Below are 22,655 nucleotides of genomic sequence, written 5' to 3'. Positions count from 1 at the left end.
AGTGGAGAGGACACTGAATTATTATCTGTTTATTTATGAATTAACCCAATGGGTTACCCATCCACATGCTTGGGATGTGAGGCTTGGGTTTATTTCCAATCTCTCATATTTACTACCTATCACTTTTCTGTGATTTGGTTTTCACACTGTAAAATGGAAATAATTATAGTTCCTCAAAACTCACATGATTGTTAGGAAGACAATTTGTAAACTTTTAGGCATTCTATAAGCACATATACATATGCATACATAATTCTTATTACAAATATATATATGTATTTTCTCATTTCTATAACATTTTATGGGAATAGCTACAGATATATTGAAGGTGTCCTTAATGAAGATATTTTGTTGTCTATTCCAACAAGGCATCTTTTATATCTATCTTAAGATATACAAAATTCCTTAATAGACACAACCAGAGAAAGAATTTTGTTAAAAGACCCTCTGGTTATTAGCATCATGTGAAGCATAAAATTTTATGCTGAAAAGTATGCTAGCAAAAGGTGTTGACCATTGTCATGGAGAATGTTCTTCACAGAGCCCAAATGAAAGAGGGATGCCTTAAATCTGGTAATATCTTTCAGCTTCTCTTTATAGATCACATTGCACTGATTGCAGACTAACATTTTATAGGGTCTTTTTTAATGTTGTTGTTGTTGAGTAGTGATATGCAACCATTGAAAAGAACTTAGTGTAATAATCACATTGGAAAGCATGTCCAATTTATGTTATGCATGTGGATGGGTAACCCATTGGGTTAATTCATAAATAAACAGATAATAAGGAAGCACTGAAGATTGATATTGATACTCTATATGCAAATGGTGTAATGCCATAATATCTGAAAAAACAAAATAAGGCATATGGTGGGCATAAGAAGGCTATAGAATGTTACCAATGATGACTTAGATAAAAGAAATTGAGTAAGGGATTTCATTCAGGAGTCATATTTTTGGAAAAGGAAGCAGCAATAGGGAGAGGAAACAAATGGATAGTCTGAGTTTTTTCCTGAATGGTCAGTATATTGAGTAAATCTGGAAGGCAGAATTTATAGGAAGACATTGTACAGAATGAGTAAATATGTCTAGTTGCAATCTATGGTTGGAGAGAGCATGCAAATAATGAGATAATAGATTTCTCCTCTAACATTGAAGCATAAATATATGTTGGGCATTAAGCTCAACAATGGACATCTTTGCATGGAAGAACAGGATGTTAGTACTCAGGAAATGTTAATTAGCATAATTCATTCAACAGAAATGCAGAGGGAGCCTAGGAGAATCAAAAAATATTGGATTTAGGGTCAGGAAGCACAAGTTTGAATCCATTTCTACCACTTACTACTATGTGACCTTAAACAAGTCACTTTACTTCTCTGCACTTCAGTTTCCTCATCTTAAAAAAAGTTAAGTTGGACTAGATAACGTCTGAAGTATCTTTCTTCCAATTGTCTTCCATGATCTTAATAGAATCGGGGCAATGGTCAAATTTATGTACTCAGATTCCCCTTCCCCAATCTATATAATAGTCTATTCAACTGTTCATAATTCTTACTGGAAGAACAGAGTGATCCCTCTGATACTAATTCTTGTTCGACTCCAGGAATGAAAAGGTTGATCAATTTATGAAAATATTCACTGAGAAATATTTAAAATATGCATATGACATTACTTTAACAAGGCCTCCCATGGTAGTGTTTAATTTCCTGTACTTAAGCTATAACTGTCAGAAGTGAAACCAAGCCATGTGTAACATGAGTACATGTTCCACTCAGTGTCTCCTAGGGAGACTGTGATTTTGCCTATGGGCTGAGTAGGATGTCCTTGCTTGGATACATTCTCCTCTACTTTCTTATCTTCAAGAGGTGTATTGGGCTAGAAATCTATCTATCTACTACACATCATCTGCAGTCTAGGGAGCTGACGGTATTTTATGAACTCAGTATAAAACTACTTTCTCTGGTTACTTCTGGTAGAAATAGTTCCATATCAGACTGGGAGAGTAATAATTAGCTTACCCTTGGCCAGCTTCACTCACTCCCACAAAATGCTATTACAAACAATACAATCATAGAGAGCAAACATTTATCTAAGTTAGCAGTAAAACAGAAATAAAATATTATGTAGATTGTGATAGAAGAGAAAATTGGCTCTTTGACTCAGGAGTGAAATGAAATCTCAGCCCAATCGACCAGAGAAGGATCCCCCTGGAGAAATTCATTCTCAGCCATCTCTGGCTGTAGATGCTGGGAATCAATGGACATGTTGGGGATTTGGGGGTAGCTTTTCCTACAGGTCTGCAGCTATTAGGATTCCCAAGGGCTATTCCAAAGTTCATGCTTTCTCCTTCACCGCTTCTCTCTCAACTTTTGCCTATCTCTCCGCTCAGTCTCTCTGAAGTCTTATCACCAATCTGAAGTGATATTTCCTTCAAATATATCTTATATACTATCATGAGTTTAGCAAGAGTGGGGAGTGTGTGTGCATGAGGTTGGGAGAGGTGTTGCATTCTACAGTTCCATGAAAGTCTGCTTGGCTCTATCCAAATAATATTAGTATGGGATTATGTTTTCTCTTTGCTTCAGAGAGGGCATGAAATACAAAGTGGGACTGAATGTTTTATTTCTCTACTGTCCTGTCCCCAGAACTGGAGAAGCAGGGCAGTTGAGCAGTGTGAACAGGAAGGCAACATTTACTATCAATAGCTTTAATACAGGTATCTGCTTTTCTCTCTCTATAAGAATACCTTAAGGAAATAGAGAAAAGGAAGCCAGCCCTCTGGATTTGTATTCTTTATCATTTATAGGGCTTTTGTTTTAATGGGAAGGAGAACAAGAGAACTAGGTTAAATGAGTGTCATCATGGCAAAGAGAATCTCATTACTTGAGTTATTTCCTTGTGTTTGTGCTCCATTGTGTTACTTAGAATCAATGCGCACTGGACTATGCTATAAGCTGTCTGAGGTTTGAGGCATAGGGATTAAAAAAACCTTGGTAATGATGACTTTGTGTCAAAAAGTCCTTCTTGACAAAATTTTTGAGTACTTCCCTATTCTATCGGGTAGACCTATCTCATACATGATGGGTCCTTAGAAATCAGAGATGACTAGGTCCTGACACAAATCCCTGATGTATATTCTCCAATGTTCCCTTCACTTAGCAAGTACTCGGTACACATTTATTAAATACATATTTGAATAAAGATGTATATGCTTTTTGCCCAGACAAGGGAAAGAGAGAATTCTCTCTGAATTATGAACCATAAATATGGGTCTACCTATTGCAACATGCTGCAAGAAAAGCTTCCTACCCTCTATCTTCGCCTCTATGTGCTGCTCTAACCTCCTGTGTAAAAGCTCCGAGATGAAAGAAAAGAGATGAGAGATGGCATGTGTGTGGAACAGAGAGATCAGCTTGGCAGTATTGCTTAGTGCAGGAGGGAGAGTAGTGTCCAACAAAACTAGAAAGATAGGTTGGGCCAAGTTGTGCAGGACTTTATTTTTTTTTCACACAAAATTCAATGCATCTTTAAGCAGAAGGAAATATATAAACTAGGTTAAAGTGAATGCACTAGATAGCTCTGATAATAGTTTCATATCTAAAATCAATACAGAATTGATATGAATTTATAAAATAAGAGCCACTCCCCAAGAGACAAGTGTGTAAAGTTGACAAATATTTCCTTGAGTATGTATGTATGCATATATGTATATATGCTTTGTCATACTTTTGATTGTTTTTAAATTATTTTTTCCAATTACATGTAAAAATAATTTCTAACATTTGTTTAAAAATTATTTTTGAATTCCAAATTTTATCTCCTTTCCTCTCTTCCCCCCCCCCCACTGAGAAGGAAGCAATTTGATACAGGTTATACATGTGCAGTCATGAATAAATGTATTTACATATTAGTCATGTTGTGAAAGAAAACACAGACCAAAAATAAAACCCATGGAAAAAATAAAATAAAAAAAGTATGCTTTGATTTGCTTTCAGACTCCATCAATTCTTTCTCTGGAGGTGGATAGCATTTTTCATCATAGGTCCTAAGAGTAAAGTTCAAGCATTGCCCTTTTCCCCTCACCCCCATCTTCCCCTTTGCTGTCAAAGGTCTTTTGCATTTCTTTTACGTGAGATAATTTTCTTCTTTCTCTCTTCTTTCCCCCTTAACCCCAGTGCATCCCTCTTTTTCACCTCTTAGGTTTTTTATATCATTCCATCATAGTCAACTTACATTTGTGCCCTCTATCTATGTATACTCCTTCTAACTAACTTAATAATGATAAAGTTAAAAGCTACAAGTATCATCTTCCAATGTGGGAATGCAAACAGTTTAACCTTATTTAATTCCTTATGATTTCTCTTTCTTGTTTACCTTTTTTATGCTTGAGTCTTGTATTTAAAAATCAGTTTTTCCATTCAGCTCTGGTTCTTTCATCAAGGATGCTTGGAAGTCCTCTATTTCATTAAATAGTTGTTTTTCCCCCTGAAGGATTATGCTCAGTTTAACTGAGTAGGTTATTCTTGGTTGCAATACTAGCTTCTTTGCCCTGTGAAATATTATATTCCAAGCTCTCTGATCTTTTAATGCAGAAGCTGCCAAATCCCATGTTATCCTGACCACAGCTCCACAATATTTTAATTATTTCTTTTTTGGCTACTTGAAATATTTTTTACTTGACCTGGAAGATCTGGAATTCAGCTATAATATTCCTGGGAGTTTTCATTTTGGGATCACTTTCTGAAGGTGATTGGTGGATTCTTTCAATTTCTATCTTACCCTCTGATTCTAGGATATCAGGATATTTTCCTTAACAACTTTTTGAAAGATGATGTCTAGGCTCTTTTTTTGATCATGGATTTCAAGCTGTTCAATAATTCTTAAATTATCTCTTCTTGATCCATTTTCCAGGTCAGTTGTTTTTCTAATGAGATACTTCACTTTCCTTTATTTTTTCATTCTTCATATTTTGTTTTATTGTTTCCTGATATCTCCTGGAGTCATTAGCCTCCACTTGCTCATTCTAAATTTTATGGAATTATTTTTTTTTCAGTTAGCTTTTGTACTTCCTTTTCCTTTTGGCCAATTCTACTTTTTAAGGAGCAGATTTCGTCAGTGAATTTTTGTACAACTTTTCCCATTTTTTGTTCATTCATTTACCAAGCTGTTAACTCTTTTTAATGATTCTTTTTCATCACTCTCATTTCTTTTCCTACCTTTTCCTCTATCTCTCTCGTTTGAGTTTTAAAATCTTTTTAAAGATCATCCAGGAATTCTTTTCGGGCATTACACAAATTCATCTTTTTTTTTTCCTTTGAGGCTTTGTATATAGCCATTCTAGTATTGTTGTTCCTTTCTGAGTTTGTGTTTTGATCTTCCCTATCACCATAGTAACTTTCTATGGTCAGGTTCTTTTTTGTTGTTTGCTCATTTTCCAGCCTATTTTTAACTTTATGTTAAAGTTGTGCTCTGCTCTTGAGTTGGAGGAAACAACAGTGTTTCAAGCTTCATGTTTTTGTTTTTGTTTTTGTTTTTTTTGTGCTGCTGTTTTCAGAGCTAGCTTTTGGGGGGGGGAGGGGTCCATAGATTTTTGTTTCTTCCAATGTGGTGTCATTTAAGTATGGCTACTGCTCTGGTCAGTGAGTGATCATAAACATTCTTTTCTGCCCTGGAACTTTGACCAGGGTTCCTGCTCCCCTGCATCTAGTGTGCCTTCTTGCCCTGGGATTGAGACCTGGCTTTTAACCCAGATCATATATGGGCAATGAAACAGAGACTTGCATCCAGTGCCAGCAAAGTATCCCCTGTAATTTCCTTCTGACTAGTTATCTGCCTGGCTTTCTGAGGCATGGCCTACTTGAGTATCACCTGTGCTGAACTGTGCTCCCACCCCAGTGAGACAGACGTTTCCAGTTGACCTTCTAAGTTGTCTTGGACTGGAAAATTGTTTTACCCATCCTTTTGTTGGCATTATTTTGCAGTATTGTGGAGAGGAATTTGGGAGACCTTGGAGCATCCTTGCCTTTGATTGTCTATTTTTGCTTTGCCCCTGTGTAGGACTTTAATGAGTATATTTTGTCTTAGAAGCAATTGAGAGCTATTGGAATTGGTTGAGTATGGGAGTCACATTGTTAGATCTTTGCTTAAGGAAAATTAGGTAGCAAAAATTAAAAACAAGGAAATTTAAGAGATTTTCAAGGATGATTTTGACTGTAAGCAATTTTCACAATCTGGGCTGACTTTAGATCCTAAATTTTGCATAAAAGGTGAATCAATTGTATCAAAGAATAGTATCTTCTATTGATGAACCCTCTTTGCTTAAGGTGAATGGATGTATGTGTAGGAAGGAAGCAGCTTCAAGGAACAAGACTCCAGGTAGAGAAGAGCCAAGTATGGACTCAAGAAAGAGCTAGGCCTGGCAATCAGTCTATCAAATCATAGAAAGGACTGCATAAGCATAATACCTGGTGGTAACTTCTAATAACAACATCCATATTTATATTTATACTGGCAAAAATGCAACCTAAATTAAAAGTCTTTATCAGCAATATACTTAAAATCAAAAGATCATGATATTACTATATGAAAGTCTCCCTGTTTCTTCTTTCTCTCTTTTTCTTATATTTGCTTCTATGTTTTTATGTGTCACTCACCATATGAATATCTCTCTAAGCTAATGTATCATGTGTTATCTTTATTATATAAATAATATATTATATATAATTACATAAATATAATGTATACTATATAAATAATATATAAATATAGTTATATATTAAAATATCTTTATTAATATCCATGATTGTCATTCTCTCTGTATTGGCTGCTAGGTGGCACAATGACAGAGTGCCAAATATGAAGTCAGGAAGATCTGAGTTGAAATTTGGCCTCAGACACTTACTAGCTATATGAGCCTGGTCAAGTCATTTAGCCTCTGCTTCAGTTTCTTCCTTTGTAAAGTGGGGATAATAATAGCACCTGCCTCCCAGGGTTATTATAAGGATCAAATGAGATAATAATTATAAAGCTCTTAGAACAGTGTTTGGCACATAGTAAGTGTTACATGAATGTTAGCACTAATCATAATAATAGTTTATGATAATGATGATGATGTTTTTCTCTTTGTGTCTGAATTTTTATCTCTTATGTCTTTCTCTGTATGCCTAACTCCATTTATGTCTTTTCCTCTGTCCTTAAAAGTATCTTCCTCCTCATCCCTCCCTTTGTGTCACTATATGTACTTTTATCTTTTATAATCTCTATCTTGCATCTTTCTGTCTTTTTTGTCACCCTTTTCATTTATCCCAATCTTCCTTTCTCCTTCCATCTTGCTCTCTGAACTAGTTATAAACTAGACTGCCTATAACAAAGAACTAATGTACATATTCCCAAACTTATTTTATTTGCTAAACAGAATTTTATGTTCTGCCATCCCAATTTTAAAAGCAAATAAGTGGACTATTTATTATTTGTCTCTCTAAAACACGAAAGAAAATTAAATTCTGTTACTTTTAACATATAGGATCACTGTTCTCCCTGCTTTCACACCCCCCTACCCCTGTGACTGCATACCCCCAAAGAGAAAAAAAAATATCTCTGCCTGCTCTGGATAAATGTGCCGATAAAATATAAGCAATTTCTGTGAATGTAGTTATCTTCTTGATAGGATTTTTTGTTGTCTAAGTCTTTGAAAAATGATATCAGTATACCATACTGCACTACTGTACAGTTTGAAAATATTCATCTAGACAATTCTAGCTCTGCAAGACTATACTATGTGTCCTCCAGGACTATGGAGAAGAAAAAGTCTTTTTTTTCTGCTGCTTTTGCAAGATTCGCATTTTTTCATCTCCTGCATAAATCCACAGAGGGCTTCCCTTGCAGGTTTTACAACAGTATAGCCTCTGACCTGAAGAGAAAAATGAGTTAACAATAGAAGGACCAGGCCATTAATTGACACAAAATATTTCTTATTATTCTTTTTTTTTCATTATGGATTTTAAAAATTCAATGTATCAACTGACACAGCCTTTGAGGTATTCTTAAAGTCAGGTCCTTCTATTTGTTTTTATAATTATATCCAAAGAAAGTTTGTTGGGGTGTGTGTGTGGGGGGGTAGGAGTTCTTAATTTTTATTTTATTGTAATTTTCCCTTAAGAAAACAATCATTACTTCTATTAAAATACATTACAAAAGTAGAAATCTTAGGACACAGAATGCCTCATTCATTTTTTGTGTGGTCTGACTGATTTTCTCCTTTAAACTGCAGAATGCAACAGTGGACTCTCAAGAATATTTCCTCCCTTCTACCATTCTCATAGTCAGAGGAATCAGGGATAAGGGGTTGGTGGTGATCAAACTCTCACAGACTTTCAGAGAGCTTCCCTAATCAGACTGCTGACAGTTTGAATTCTCTTCTCCAGGTCAAAGGACTAGATTGAATATATTATTGTGAGGAATTAAGTATGCCCACAGGTTTGAGCAAAAATAACTTTTCAAATTCTTGGTGCATTTAAAATAACAACAACAACAATGACCTTCATATGGAATTTTATTTGCAAATCTTAAAATTAAGGTTTGCAAAGGGCTTTACAAATATTATCTCATTTTATGCTTGGAGGAAGGTTCTAGTATGATTCCCATTTTACAGATGAGGAAACTGAGGCTGACAGAGGTTAAATGATTTGCCTAGGTTCATACAGCTAGTGAACATCTGAGATCAATTTGAACTCAGGTCTTCCTGACTCTAGGCCTAGGGCTCTATCCTCTGTGCCACTTAGCTGCTTAGGAACATATATTACCCAAAGCTCTCCATTACCATGTCAGCTACTTATGTTTATGGGCCATATATTAGTCCAAAGTCTTTTAAACTACAAAGGATCTCTATAATTATATATGGTAAATACTTTCTCCTAGAAAAGAGAGGAATTGTCATCCAATGGAAAGGGTGCTACTCACTTTGAACTCTGACACTGCCCATGGGCAAATTCCTCTATGGAAACCTGGTTTTCATCATTTTTTGTATGAGGGTTGGATTAAAACCATCATATTTGAGCTCCTAAATAGGTGAAAACACTATTTGAATCAGACAATCAGAACTGAGTGTGAATACCTCTGTAAATCAATCAAAACCATTGTGTGAGGCACTTGGTCACATCCTAAGCAATTTGTATTTTTTAAAAAAGAAGCTATCTTAGAACAGGAGGAAGAGATTTGAAGGGTTTCAATTCCAGAGGTTGGAGCAAGCACAGCATTTCTAGCACACCTTTGAGTGGCAAAGGGAGGATTGAGCCATGTCAGAGAGGGAAGATATTGAGGAGAAGAAGTGACTCTACAGATATCTTACAGCAAAGGACAAAGGTTAAAAGAAGTCCCAAGAAAGTGTTGACTCTTTCTCTGATTTCCATAGACACTATAATGTTAACCTCTGTTTTTTGGCCAAATGTTTCCCATGAGCTGAGTTTTGCCTCAACCACAGAGAGATCAATGAGTAGAAAGAGATATGGATGTGGGACTAGGTAGAGAGTATTGGAAGTTTTCTTAGCAATTGACTTAAAGTGATTGTGACTGAACTCAGAACTTCATATAGAATAAACTATAAAACTGAGGAGGAAAGAGCTAAGAGAACCTTAGGGGCCATTATATTGCCCCCTGGGCTTGGAATGAACTAGGTGTTGTAATATAGTGCCTTTAGGCTTAGCTAAATCATTTCAGCTTAGTTAGTATTACTCTCTTTTAGGAAAAGATATTGACCTTTATTCTAAGATTGGGGCAGAAAAACCTTTCCAACTCTATCCTTTTGGCAGGGCTTTTCTAGCTCTCAGCAATAATAGTTAACAATGCAATGCTGTCTTACTTCTCTCATTTTCCAACTCTCTCTTCCCCTCCATATTCCCTTCTTTTCTTTCTTTTCCTCTTCCTCCTTCTATTCCTTCTCCTTCTCTTTCTCAGCAAAGTATATCTTTTATAGTCCTCAGCAGTAGGAAGTGGTAGAGGGAGATTTTTCACTATCTTTGTTTTTATTTTTGTTTTTTTTTTTTGCTAGGCAATCGGGGTTAAGTGACTTGCTCAAGGTCACACACCTAGTAAGTGTCAAATGTCTGAAGCTAGATTTGAACTCAGGACCTCCTGACTCCAAGGCCAGAGCTCTTTCCATTGGGCCACCTAGCTGCCCCAAGGGAGATTTTTCAGTCTGTTTTTGGCCTACCAAGTCTGTCTGGCAATAGCTGACAATGCAGAGAGAGATATAGCCTTGTGTTGACATGGATCTAATGTTCCATTCTTTTATTTCTCCAGATTCTTCAGCTGGGTCATTTAAAAGACATCATCTTATCTTCTTAACGGTTAGAAACTAAATTCTCATCTTTTGTCACTAAGACATAATCAAACAACATACATTTGTCCCATAATAATAAGAGATATGATGTTTATATCTTCCTGTTTGTAACATCAAAAGTTTCCAATTTTCATATGTAAATGAACCTTTGAGGCACAAAACACTCAAGCAGACTGAAGAAGCAATTCAAGAGATAGAGGTTTAGGAATTTATCCAGCCCTGAAGATATGGACAGGAGGAAGCCAATGATCTTAGATGAAGGAAGGACACAATAATGCTAGGTCTGCCCTAAAGCAACAGTTCACCTTTCTTGATTCCTTTAGTTTTTAGTGCTTCCTCCAAATTTTGTATATATCTTTGATTTACTTAATCTGTCTATGGATTGTATTCTTCCAGAAGAATGTTAACTCCTTGAAGGCATGTACTGTCTCATGATTTTCTTTGGCCTACCAATATTGAGCATGTAGTGTTAACCTAATAAATACTTTTTGAATTGAATTGGGAGTGAATGGAATGAGCATTATAGGACAGAAGTTGGATCATGAGCAAGGCAGGAGTCATATACATGAGAAAGGAAACAGTTCTTGGGACATCATCATTCATTTCCTCAAAGATGGAGGAATATAACTAGTATTTTAAATTGGGTTCTGTCAGGGTTGGATGGATACCACAGGTGACTCTTTTCTATGGGCTGAATAAAAGCTTCTTAGGACTGTAGGTGAGGGGTGCTTCCTCATCATTTGGTACTCCCAATGCAAATAAACAAGGAGATTTAGGGGACATAAGTCTAGCTGGATGATATATTGACCCAAGCATAAGCTGGTGGTGAATTGAAGAGTTTGGATTTAGCTCAGGTTTCCTGACAATGGGTATAGAGTTCTTTTAATCATACTTTACTGCCTCTTCCATGAATTAATATTTCTGGGAATAGTATTCTTTAGAGTAAGGTATTTTGAAGAAAAATATAGAGAGGCAGAAAATATCTTTAACTTCACTTTCAGGTGGCCTAGATAGAAAAGAGAGCAAACCTTTGTCTTTCAGAAATCAAACTTGTATGAAGGTCACAGAGAGAATAAAGAAAAAAATGTTTAATTATGAAGCCTATGAATAGGAGAATAGATCCTAAACTGAGTACCCTACTAGTGGGAAGGAGCAAGGCATAGTGTGAATTGAATTTGACACCCCTTGTAAAAGAGTTCCACAAATGAATGCTATTCAAACTAAAAGATTTTATGTCTTAGACATGGTGCAACTAGGTTTTCTTAAATATATATCTATATATAAATTCTGAACTGATAGAGGGTAGCTGATCCAAGACAGAGAAGGGGGTTGAACATAGGACTGAGAGTCTGATAATATGGAATGATATTCAAGATAGAGAGTGATGGGAGACTCAGTTGATTATGGAAGTTGGTAGGAAACTCATGTGAATGGGAAAACAGTTGAAAAAAGTTGAGCATTGAAGATTTCTGTGTGAGGCAAAGTGGATTTCATACATATCTCTTATTTTATATGGGAAAGTGAAGAGATGGAGAGAAAAGGGGAAAGAGAGAAAGAAGGGAAGTAGAAGAAGAGAAAGGGAATAATAATAAAAGTAGATCTGAAGATCTGCAAAATACTGATGTGATCAATATAAGGAAAACGAAACAAAGGTTAAGTGCCATCTTAGAAGAGGGAAATCAAAATAACATAACAGAATTAAATGAAGTCAAAGACACACAGACACAATCTTGAATATGACTTGATTAAACTCACCAATAAAAAGAAAGAGAATGACAGAAAACAAACCCCAATAATTTGCCATATACATGAATAGCACTTGAAAGTTAAAGATGCAAATAAAGTAAAAATAAGTTGATTATAATAAAATGAGAATTCAGGTGATTAAAAAATAAAATTTGCATTCATCAGAGGCAAAATAAATTAAATATAGAGGTTTTTGACTGATAAAACAAAGTAGTAATGTGTGGAAAGACTAACAGAATTGAGAAGTAGTGACTAATGTGATTTTAAAAAAGAAGCAAATAAAATTGCCCAAATAAAAAAAAAACAATAACGAGATAGATTCACAAAAATAGAAAGGAAATAAAAAAGAATTATCAGCTTCTATGAACAAGTATATTTCAGAAAAATAGAGAGGTTGAAAGAAATGGATGAATATCTATTAAAACATAAGATAACCAAATTAAGAAAACAGGACATAAAAATTCTAAGCACAATCTCATAAAAAGAAACCAAATAAGCCATAGGCAAATTCCCAAAGTGAGGAGAGTGGGGAACCCTTGATGGAGTAAGACTTATACATGCATACTACCAAATATTTAAGGAAAGGGGTCAGGGACTGGACCTGTGATTTCACTGTTACAGAAAATTCACACATGATGAAAAATCTACCAACAAATGTAGTGTGGCAAACATATCATCTCAGAATGCTGCTTAGAACACAGAGATTAAATGACCAGCCCACAGTCATACAGCCAGTATGTGCCAGAGGTGGCAATAAAATGCAGGCCTTCCTGGCTTCATGGTCATCCTTCCCTCTTCTGTTATGCTATTCTGTTTCTCCTTTTATAAGACAAATATGGGCCTGATACCTATGTTGGGGATATATAAAAGAAAGAAAGCATAAGCCAAGATCACTAACATTACTAATAAATATTTGTGAAAAATTTAAATAAAATTTTGGTAAGCATACTACAAACTAATTTACATGAAATTATTCATTATGACCAACTTCAAGTTATACTAAATATGGTTCACAATTAGGAAAATAATAGCACAGGTAATCAGAGAAGCAACACAATACATCTAGTATAAATAGATGCAAAAAGGCATGCTTTAAAATATAGTGTATATTCATGTTGAAAACCCTTAAAAACAGGCATCAGAGTTTGCTTCTCTTACATCACTGAAAGCAGACAAACAGCTTTAAAAAAAAGAAATAATAGGACTTTCCCAAATAAAATCAAATATAAAACAAAGATCTCTTCCCTTCTCCACAGTTAATTGATATAGTGCTAATAATAAAACAGAGAAAGAAATCAAGGCAATATATATTAGTAAGTAGGAAGCATAGTTAGCTTAATTTACAGATGATATAAAGGCTTGTTTAGCAAACCTTATAGAATTAGTGATGAAGCTAATCAAGATTAGTAATCATAAATAGCAAACTTTATTAATCAAACCATATAAATAATTCCTCTAAGAACAAACTACCAATCAGAGGTTCCAATAAGAAGTTTTTTTTTTCATGTTAGATTCAACAAGATTACCTCTCTGCCCAGCCAGATGCTATTTGTCTCTGTGAAGTGGTCATCTGGCAAGTCTCCACAATCTACATCAGCCAATAAGTACCACCCTCAAGCCAACATGGACTTGTTCAAGTCTTAAATTTGGAGAACTCAGGAGCCAAACCTAATCATGACCTTCAAACTCAGGAGGATGGTTGGGATCTCAGAAAGGTTTTTTTAAAAATATTTTTAGCTATAAGTATTTCTAAATGGCTTACCACTTAATTTTATTGATAAAATTACTGATAAAGTTGTTTATAATATTTTCTCATTAGTGGTCTGTCTTATTGAATCATCCATGTACATTTGTCAGTTGTTTAAGAACACACGTGTTGCTTACTACATCAAGAATACTAAGTGCTTAGCTTATTGGAAAACAACTTACAGAAAAACAACTTATTCAAAATAGCTCAATCACAAAATAGAAGCTTTAAAAAAATGTAACCTGTTACATTAAGTTGACAAATTATCTTATTGAGATAGTAGAACTTATTCTCATTATAGTGGCACATCCCTTGTTTTTGACTTGTCAAAGATCACTGGAAGCAGTTCAGCAATCACATCTTTACAGTCTTTGGGGACACAGTTTGTCTGGATCTAATGACATGAGCTCAACACAGGCAACTTGTCACTCTGTTGTGTACTTAACTCCCTTGGATCTCAGGTTCCTGTTAACCATTTTCCCAAATTATTTCTGATCCATAGGTATTTTCCTTGGCAGAGAAAACAAATGCAAAGTAAAAACTGGGTACTTCTACTTTCCCTCCATAGTTTGCTATCACAGTCTCATCTGCCTCCAAGCAGTGGTCATACTATGTTTTGTGCACAATAGAGAAAGGGATAAAAGAAACCAGAATAGCAACCATCCGTATTGCCCTTCCTAGAAGCTTTGTAAGATATCAAGGACATTACTCAAATATGGTTCCCAACCCACATGTACAAACATATTTATAGCAGCTTTTTGTGGTGTCAAACAATTGGAAATTAAGGGGATGCCCATCAGTTGGGGAATGGCTGAATAAGCTGTGGTATATGAATGTAATGGAATACTATTGTGCAGTAAGAAATGATGAGCAGGTAGACCTCAAAAAAACCTGGAAAGACTTGAATGAACTGATGCTGAGGGAAGTGAGCAGAGCCAGGAGAACATCATAGACAGTAACAGCCACAAAATGCAATGACTAACTTTGATAGACTCATCTCTTCATAGCAATGTAAGGATCCAAGACAACTCCAAAGGACTTATGGTGGAAAATGCTGTCCACATCCAGAAAAAGAACTATGGAGTCAGATTTGCAGATTGAAGAATAGTATTTCCTCTTTCTCTTTTTTTTTCTTTTCTTTTTGTTTATTTGTTTCTTCTTTCTCGTGGTTTCTTCCATTGGTTCTAACTCTTCTTTACAACATGACTAATGTGAAAATAGGTTCAATATGAATATATATGTAGAGCCTATATCAAATTGCATACCATATTGTGGTGAGGGAGGGGACAGACAGGGAGAAAATTTGGAACTCAAAATCTTATGGAAGTGAATGTTGAAAACTAAAAATAAATACATAAATAAATAATAAAAAATTAAAAATGTATATATGATTCCCAGAACTGAGCATAATATTGAAGATGTAATTAGAAGGAGGTAGTTTAGTTTTTACTTCACTTCTAAGTGGCTCTTTAAAAAAATTATAGGATCATAGACCTAGAACTGGAAGGGACATCTGAAACCAACTACTTCAATTGTCCCATTTTAAAGATGAGGAGACTGAGGCCCAGGAAGGTTTAATGACTTGACCAAGGTCACACAAATAGTACGTGTTAGAGATGAGATTAAACCCATTTCTTCTCATTACAGGATCAGCACTTTCTTCTTTGATCCTCTTCTCTTTATATATAACTAAATTTCTCATCTCCCCTCTCCCTTTATTGTTCACCTGCCTCAAATCATTCTGGATGTTAGTACACCTGACATCCTCAAGTGCTACAGCACTTGACGATGATGTTGGTCACCTCTACGAACCTGTGTATTTCCTAATTCCAACATTCTATTTAACTATTTCACTTCTGCTTATTCCACTTTGATTCCTTCTCCTACTTTGCTTTATCTATTTTGCCCATTTCTCTTCCCTTTGCTTCCTTATTACTTCTTCCTTCTAGAGCAAAGGAGGGGTTGGCTGTGTGGAGGTATGGTCTAGGTTGGTGGAGAAAACCATTTTAGTTTCCTTCCCCACCCCTATACCCTCAATTTCCCCCTTTCCTTATGCTTTACTCAGGCTTATTTGGATAATAGTTTTAATTATTCAGGTTACCCTTCAAGTGGGAACCTAGATAACAATTATAACTAAAAGTCACATATCATTTTAAGATTTGCAAAGTGATTTATATATATCATTTCATTTGATTCGCACAAACAACCCTGTCAACTAAGTGCTATTATTACCTTTATATTATAGATGAGATCACTGAGATTGAGAAGTTAAATATGTCACCTAGAATCACAAAACCAATAAGTGACTAAGATAGGATTCAAATTCAGGTTTTTCTGGCTCCAAGTCTAGTACTCTATCTACTTGTCTTCTAATAGTCTCATAGAGCTTCAGCAACTTCATAGAACTTACAATTGTTGGGTATGAATGAGGAGAACATCTCTGAGCTTTAAAAAAAAAATAGGACTTTCAATTGATTCATGAAAGTGGTTGAGTTTAAAGACAATGACATGGATTAGTTTTTCTTTGGGGAAGGCTGATTGCCTGACAGTATACAAAAGGGATTTAGAAGGGATTTCTTCCGTATAAGAAGAAAATGCAAGAGTTGACATGAGAGAAAGTTAAAACTTCAGTAACCCTGTGGGTCAAGGCAAGAATATTTTCAGTTCATATCACAGAGATAGTGATAAGAAACTTTGGTAACAAGAGAAATGTGAAAATTGTAGGTCATGAATGATGACAAGATTTCTAGAGCCTGTGACTAAGGTTTTTTGAAAAAAAAAAAAAAGGAATTAGGACAGGGTACACAAACTCCAGACTGTTTTTAATGTGCCAGAAGCAAAAGGTCATGGCAAAGCCAGGGAGGTCATCAGATGAGAGAAGCAGGGTAAAGATGTCTTAGAATCAGATGTTGTCAAAACCAGAGTGACACATCTGTTGTTGGTTTTAGAAGTAAGAAATAAATTCAAGTGTAAGGTGTGCCAAAGGCCAACTTCACAGTGCCACACAAAGGAGAGAAGATTCTTGTAACTCTTTGGAAACATTCTAGAACTCCACCATTCAGTGAGGACAATCAACCAATAACAAGTATGTATTAAAATGCCTACTATGTGTAAAATACTGTGCTAAACACTAAAGTGCAAAGACAGAATTAGAGCCATCCCTACCTTCTAGGTACTTACATTTAGTCAGGGAGACAACCTGTACATATTTATACATGTATGTTTATGCACACATATGTATATACACACACATTTGCTATATATAATGTACACATGTATAATTTACATATGTGTACTTATATAGAAAATAAATAAAAGGTGATATTTTGAAGGGCTCCTAGAGACTGGAGTGTGGGGGGTAGGGATCAGAAAAAGGCTTCATGTAGAAGTTTGTATGTAAACTGAGTTTTGAAGGAAATTAGGGATTCTAAGAAATAGGAATTCACAAAATGGGTATAGTGAGAAGGGTGTATGTAAGATGTTGTTATAAATAATAGTTATAATAATGCTTTGCATTAATATAGCAATTTGATCATCATCTCTTACAACAATTCCTTATGGATGTATTATATGAGAGCAATGGCCCAAGTTTGAATTAGGCTGCAATGACCCAGAAGGGACTATGGTTTAGGACAAGGGAGAAATCAGTAAATACAGTCTGCTAGTATTTTGTGGGGATGTGTCTGTATCTACTTGATTATCAGTCACTGTTCATATTTTTCCATTCTGAATCCCTACCCAAACCCAGCCAGGCTTTATACCACAGCAGTCAACAGAAAGTAGCCTTCCATCCCTCTGCCTATCCACCCCCACTCTCTTCACCCCCTTTCTTGATTAAGCCCTCGGTAAGCTTCTCATAAGCTTTTCATTATATCGTTCTTGCACTTTTTAACCTATATACTTCTCATGTTCCCAGATGGCCTCCATAAAGAGAACATATGTTTTGCATGCATATAGAGGCCATTTACTCTGATTGATATGCCTGTATAATATTCTGGATGCAGACTTTTGTATTCTAGAGAATCTAAGATGCAGGTATATGTATGTCTGTTTTTATTTACAAATTCCTAGTAACCTTTCTAAAGCAAAGAGAAGAATCAATAAGCTATATATGTATATGGGCATATAAATATAATTATACATATATACATGAATTTTGTTGACCAGTGAAAACCAGTTTGACTAGTAAGGCCCTAGCCCCTCAGAATGGATGTTATCAAGGCTAATAAATACAGAGACTGGACATTAACCCCATCCACCTCTAGCTTCTTGCAGATTGGCAGAATTAAGTTTAGTTTCCCTACATCCCTGTCCCTCATTCTTTACACCTTATTAGTCAATCAATCAGGAAAGTCAATTGACTTAACCAAGTTTATACAGCTAGTAAGTGACAGAAACAGGATTTGAACCAAGATTCTCTGACTCCAGAGAAGTGTTCTTCCCAGTACACCACACTCCTCCCTCTGTTTTCTAGTCTATTATGTCATGTGAAGATGATTTTTTGAACCTAAATGTGAAACTTTATTTTTTTTTAATATATGTTGTCTTCTTAGATTTAGCCCGACATTTTATTCTGTCAAGATCCTTTGGATCCTAATTTTGTCAAGCAGGGTGAAAGTTATACCTTCTACCTTTGAGTCACCTGAAAATTCAGTAATAATGATTTATAAGCCTTCTATGTCACTGATAAAAATACTATGCCCAGGGCAGGTCAGTACAGTGCCAGGACCCTTCCTCCATTAGTAACCCCCAACTCAAGTTGATTGAACCCTTAATGACTGAATAGTCTTTGGGTCTAGTCATTCAAACAGTTCTGAAACTACCTGAATGTACTATCATCAAGAGTTCATTACTCTGCCTTGTCCTGTACTTCTAAATTATTCATTGTAAGAGTCGGGGATGGCAAAGTCTATATCCTTTCCTTCCCTGAGTTACAGGTCCCCTCGATGTAGTTTTAGGGACCAACTTGGTAATTTTGAAATACATACATACAGACATATGTTTCTGTCTCTCTCTATCTCTGTTTTTTTTTCTTCCTCTCTCTCAGTTAGCTAGATGGCACAATAGATGGAGCTAAATTTGGCCTCAGATACTTACTAGTTGTGTGACCGTGGGCCAGTCACTAAGTCACTCAACCTCAGTTTGCCTCAGTTTCCTCATCTTTCAAATGAGGATAATAGCACCTACCTCCCAGGGTGGTCATGAGGATCAAATGAAATAATATATGTAAAAGTGCCTAGCACATAGTAAGTAGTATATAAGTATATACATGTTAGCTATTATGTATGTATACATGTACATTATGTATATATGTAAATATGTATGTTTACATACTCTCTCTCTGCATATGTGTGTGTGTGTGTATATATATATATATATATATATATATATACACACACACACATATGTATGTCACTAGCTTGTATATACCTGAAATTGAAATAAGTGAAATTGAAAGTTCAAATCAGGTTCTTTTGTAGATTAGGACATTGGCATCTTGCTTGAATAAATGTAAACTCAATTTTGAAAGGATATACTACAATAATAAAACTGGTAGAAGATCAGTTTTTGATGGTCTAAAACTTTCACAGCTGGTGAAATATTTGCAAGAGTATTGGCAAGATATGATGATTCATTTTTTTCAAGGAAAGAATTTAAAATACATCATTCCCTGGAGCAGACAAGGATTACATTCACTGAAAGGATATGCTTTATTTAGAACTTCTTGGATGTCATGAATTTTCTTATTATTCATAGCTCATATAAATTGGGGAGGCACAGTAGGAAGAGAATAAGCCTCAGAATCAGAAGGACCTTAGTTCAAGTCCTGGTTCTCACCCATATTGGTTGCATGGCCCTATGTTTCTCATTGTACCAGGCAACTTTCTAATCCTGTAAGTTGCTGAGTAGTTGCTGACCTGCATTGATAGAGGAAGACTTCTTATTTGTAGATATATTATTTAATTTGATATAGTTAGCTATCACAATGTAATTAAAAATTCGGTCCAAAAATAAAATACATTTTAAAAATAAGTGGGAAGTAGTTAGGTGGCCCAGTGGATAGAGCATCAGCCCTGGAGTCAGGGGAACCTGTGTTCAAATCTGGCCTCAGATACTTACTAGTTGTGTGAACCTGGGCAACTCACTTAACCACAATTGCCTCAAAAAAAGAAAAAAGAGCAGCTCAGATATATGCTTATGAAATATCCTATAACTTTAAAGCAGTTATGTTATTTCATGCTATGTTATTTTATGTTATGTCATCTCTTAACAGTTAATGTTAGGAATTGCTAACTGGCAGTGGCACCAGTCATAGAAACCTAATGTTCAAAATATATTGAATTGGTCTGAAGATGGAATAAATATAGGCTATACCCATAAAAGAAATTATCTTTGAAATGGAAAAAAGGAAGGCAAGAAACAAGCATCTATTACACACCTACCATGTGCCAGGCACTGTGCTAAGCACTTTACAAGGAATATCTTCTTTGATTCTCACAACAACTCTGGGAAGTAGGTGCTTTAATTATCCTCATTTTATAGTTGAGGAAACTAAGGGAAATAGAAGTTAAGTGACTTGCCCAGAGTCACATAGCGAGTAAGTTTCCGAGGAAGACTTTGAACTTAGGTCTTCTCCACTCCAGGCACAGCACTCTAACCACTGTGTACCATCTAGATGTCTTTTAACTGGTAAGAACCTTCCTGCTTAATTAATTATTCTTGGCAAAATTGTCATCATCAATTAGTATCTCTTCAATGTCTAGCTTTTTTGGAGGGGACAGGGCATAATAATTGCCCACTTATCTCTAGCCAGAATGGTAGCTCTCAGAAAAGAGAACAGCAGTAAGTAATGGAGCTTGTCTTCTAGTAAGGAATGGGCTTTTCTGTTTCAAAATTGACCTGTCTTTTTAAAAGGTAGCTGGTTGTAATTTACAAGGTGTGATTTTTGCCTCTAACTCTCAGGGAGAATGAAGGAGAAGCTACAGAAACTCTAATAAGAGGACTAATAATTACATGAGATTTGATTATTTTAGAAATCTTGGATAGGACCTAAGGATGCATAAGACTTCTGCTCAGACCTTTGTCTTCTGTCCTCTCTTCTTGGTTAAATAAGACAGAGAGGAAATAATTCTATTATCCCTCTTGGGAACTTGTGTGGCTTGATATCAAGGTAAACCCAATTGAACCTCAGTCAGGTTTTGATTTACAATTTAATTCCATCTTCTTTTCCAGAATGCCTGTTTCAGTATCTTTAAGGTTATTTTTTTTAAAGAATTATGTTAAGAGGTTGGTGTCTTACCACTTTCCTAGAAATTTCCTTGAATGCTCATGTACATTATTAAAATCTTCTTCCCTCCTTTTCCCTCTCCTTCTCTCTAGTGAAGGTATCTAATTGTTGAGTGAGATTTAGACCAGAGACCTAACTAGTAAGGGACCATTTGGACTTTGACCTAGAGCAGAAAATTACTCAAGGCTAAAGAAATTTGCCACAAGATAGAACTGATTGACTAGAAATTATATACCTCTGAGAAAGAAGTATTTTAAGAACCTGGTGTTGGGTTGGAATGGAGCTGTGACAGGATGTAGAGAGTAGAGGGGAGAAGGGTTCGATTGGAAGAGTAGTTAGATTGTCTGGTTGGGTTCCTCATTTAGAAGCAGAGGCTGGAATGCTCACCCTCTGGCCCAGTATAGGAGTGCAAAACAAGCCCAGTGCTCTTGATTACCTTCAATGCTAATAATAGTATTCTGATTTTATAGAATGTTTCATCCTGGGGAGAAGGGTCAGAAGGACGATGAGTGACTTACTATTGTCCTGAGGAGAATTGGATGGTGGTGATTGGAAGTTGGGAGGTAACTTTTTTTTCCATTCAATTTTATTTTATTTTCAGTTCCAGATTCTCTTCCCTCTCCTCCACCCATTGAGAAGACAAGAAACACAAAACAGGTTTCAAGTATGAAGTCATGCAAAACAAATATCCACATCAGCTGTGTTCTGTGAAAAAAAAAAAAGCAAGAGAAAAAAAAAAAAACAAGGTTTCCTAGTCCATCACTTTTCTATTTGGGGGTGGATAGCATTTTTCATCCTGAGTCCTTTGGCTTGTGGAGAGTTATTGTGTTGATCAGAGTTACTAAGTCTTTTACAATTGATTATCTTTACAATATTGCTGTTATTATGTAAATTGCTCTGGTACTGCTCATTTCACCTTGTATCAGTTCATATAAGTCTTCCCAGTTTTTTTAGACTATCATTTCATCACTTCTTAGAGCACAATAATATTCCAACACAATCATAATGTAATTTGTTTAACTATTTCCCCAATTCTTTGCCACCACAAAAAGAGCTGCTAACATTATTTTTGAATATATAGGTCCCTTCCTTTTTCCTTTTATAGACATAGTAGTAGTATTTATGGATCAAAGGGTATGCCCAGTTTAATAGCTTTTTGGGCACAGTTTCAAATTGCTTTTCAGAATGGTCAGACCAGTCCACAGTTCTACCAGCAGTGCATTAATGTATATGTTTTCCTATATCCCCTCCAGTATTTGTCAATTCCCTTTTCTGTTATCTTAGCCCATCTGATGAATATGAGGTAGTATCTCTAAGTTACTTTAATTTGTGTATTAATGATTCAGAACATTGTTTTTATGTGACCATTGATAGTTTTAATTTCTGTTTTTTAAAACTGCCTGTTCATAATCCCCTGACCATTTGTTGATTGAGAAAAAAGATACCTTTAGATATAGTGCAAGGCAAGGGAAGGGACACAATGCTTTCATCCCTGCTAGACTTTCCTGGTGTTGTAGAAAGAAAACCCACTTTTTA

The sequence above is a fragment of the Vombatus ursinus genome, unplaced genomic scaffold, assembly GCF_900497805.2.
Source record: "Vombatus ursinus unplaced genomic scaffold, bare-nosed wombat genome assembly UNPS02001419.1, whole genome shotgun sequence".
Taxonomy (NCBI): Eukaryota; Metazoa; Chordata; class Mammalia; order Diprotodontia; family Vombatidae; genus Vombatus; species Vombatus ursinus.
This window is presented reverse-complemented; position numbering follows the sequence as displayed.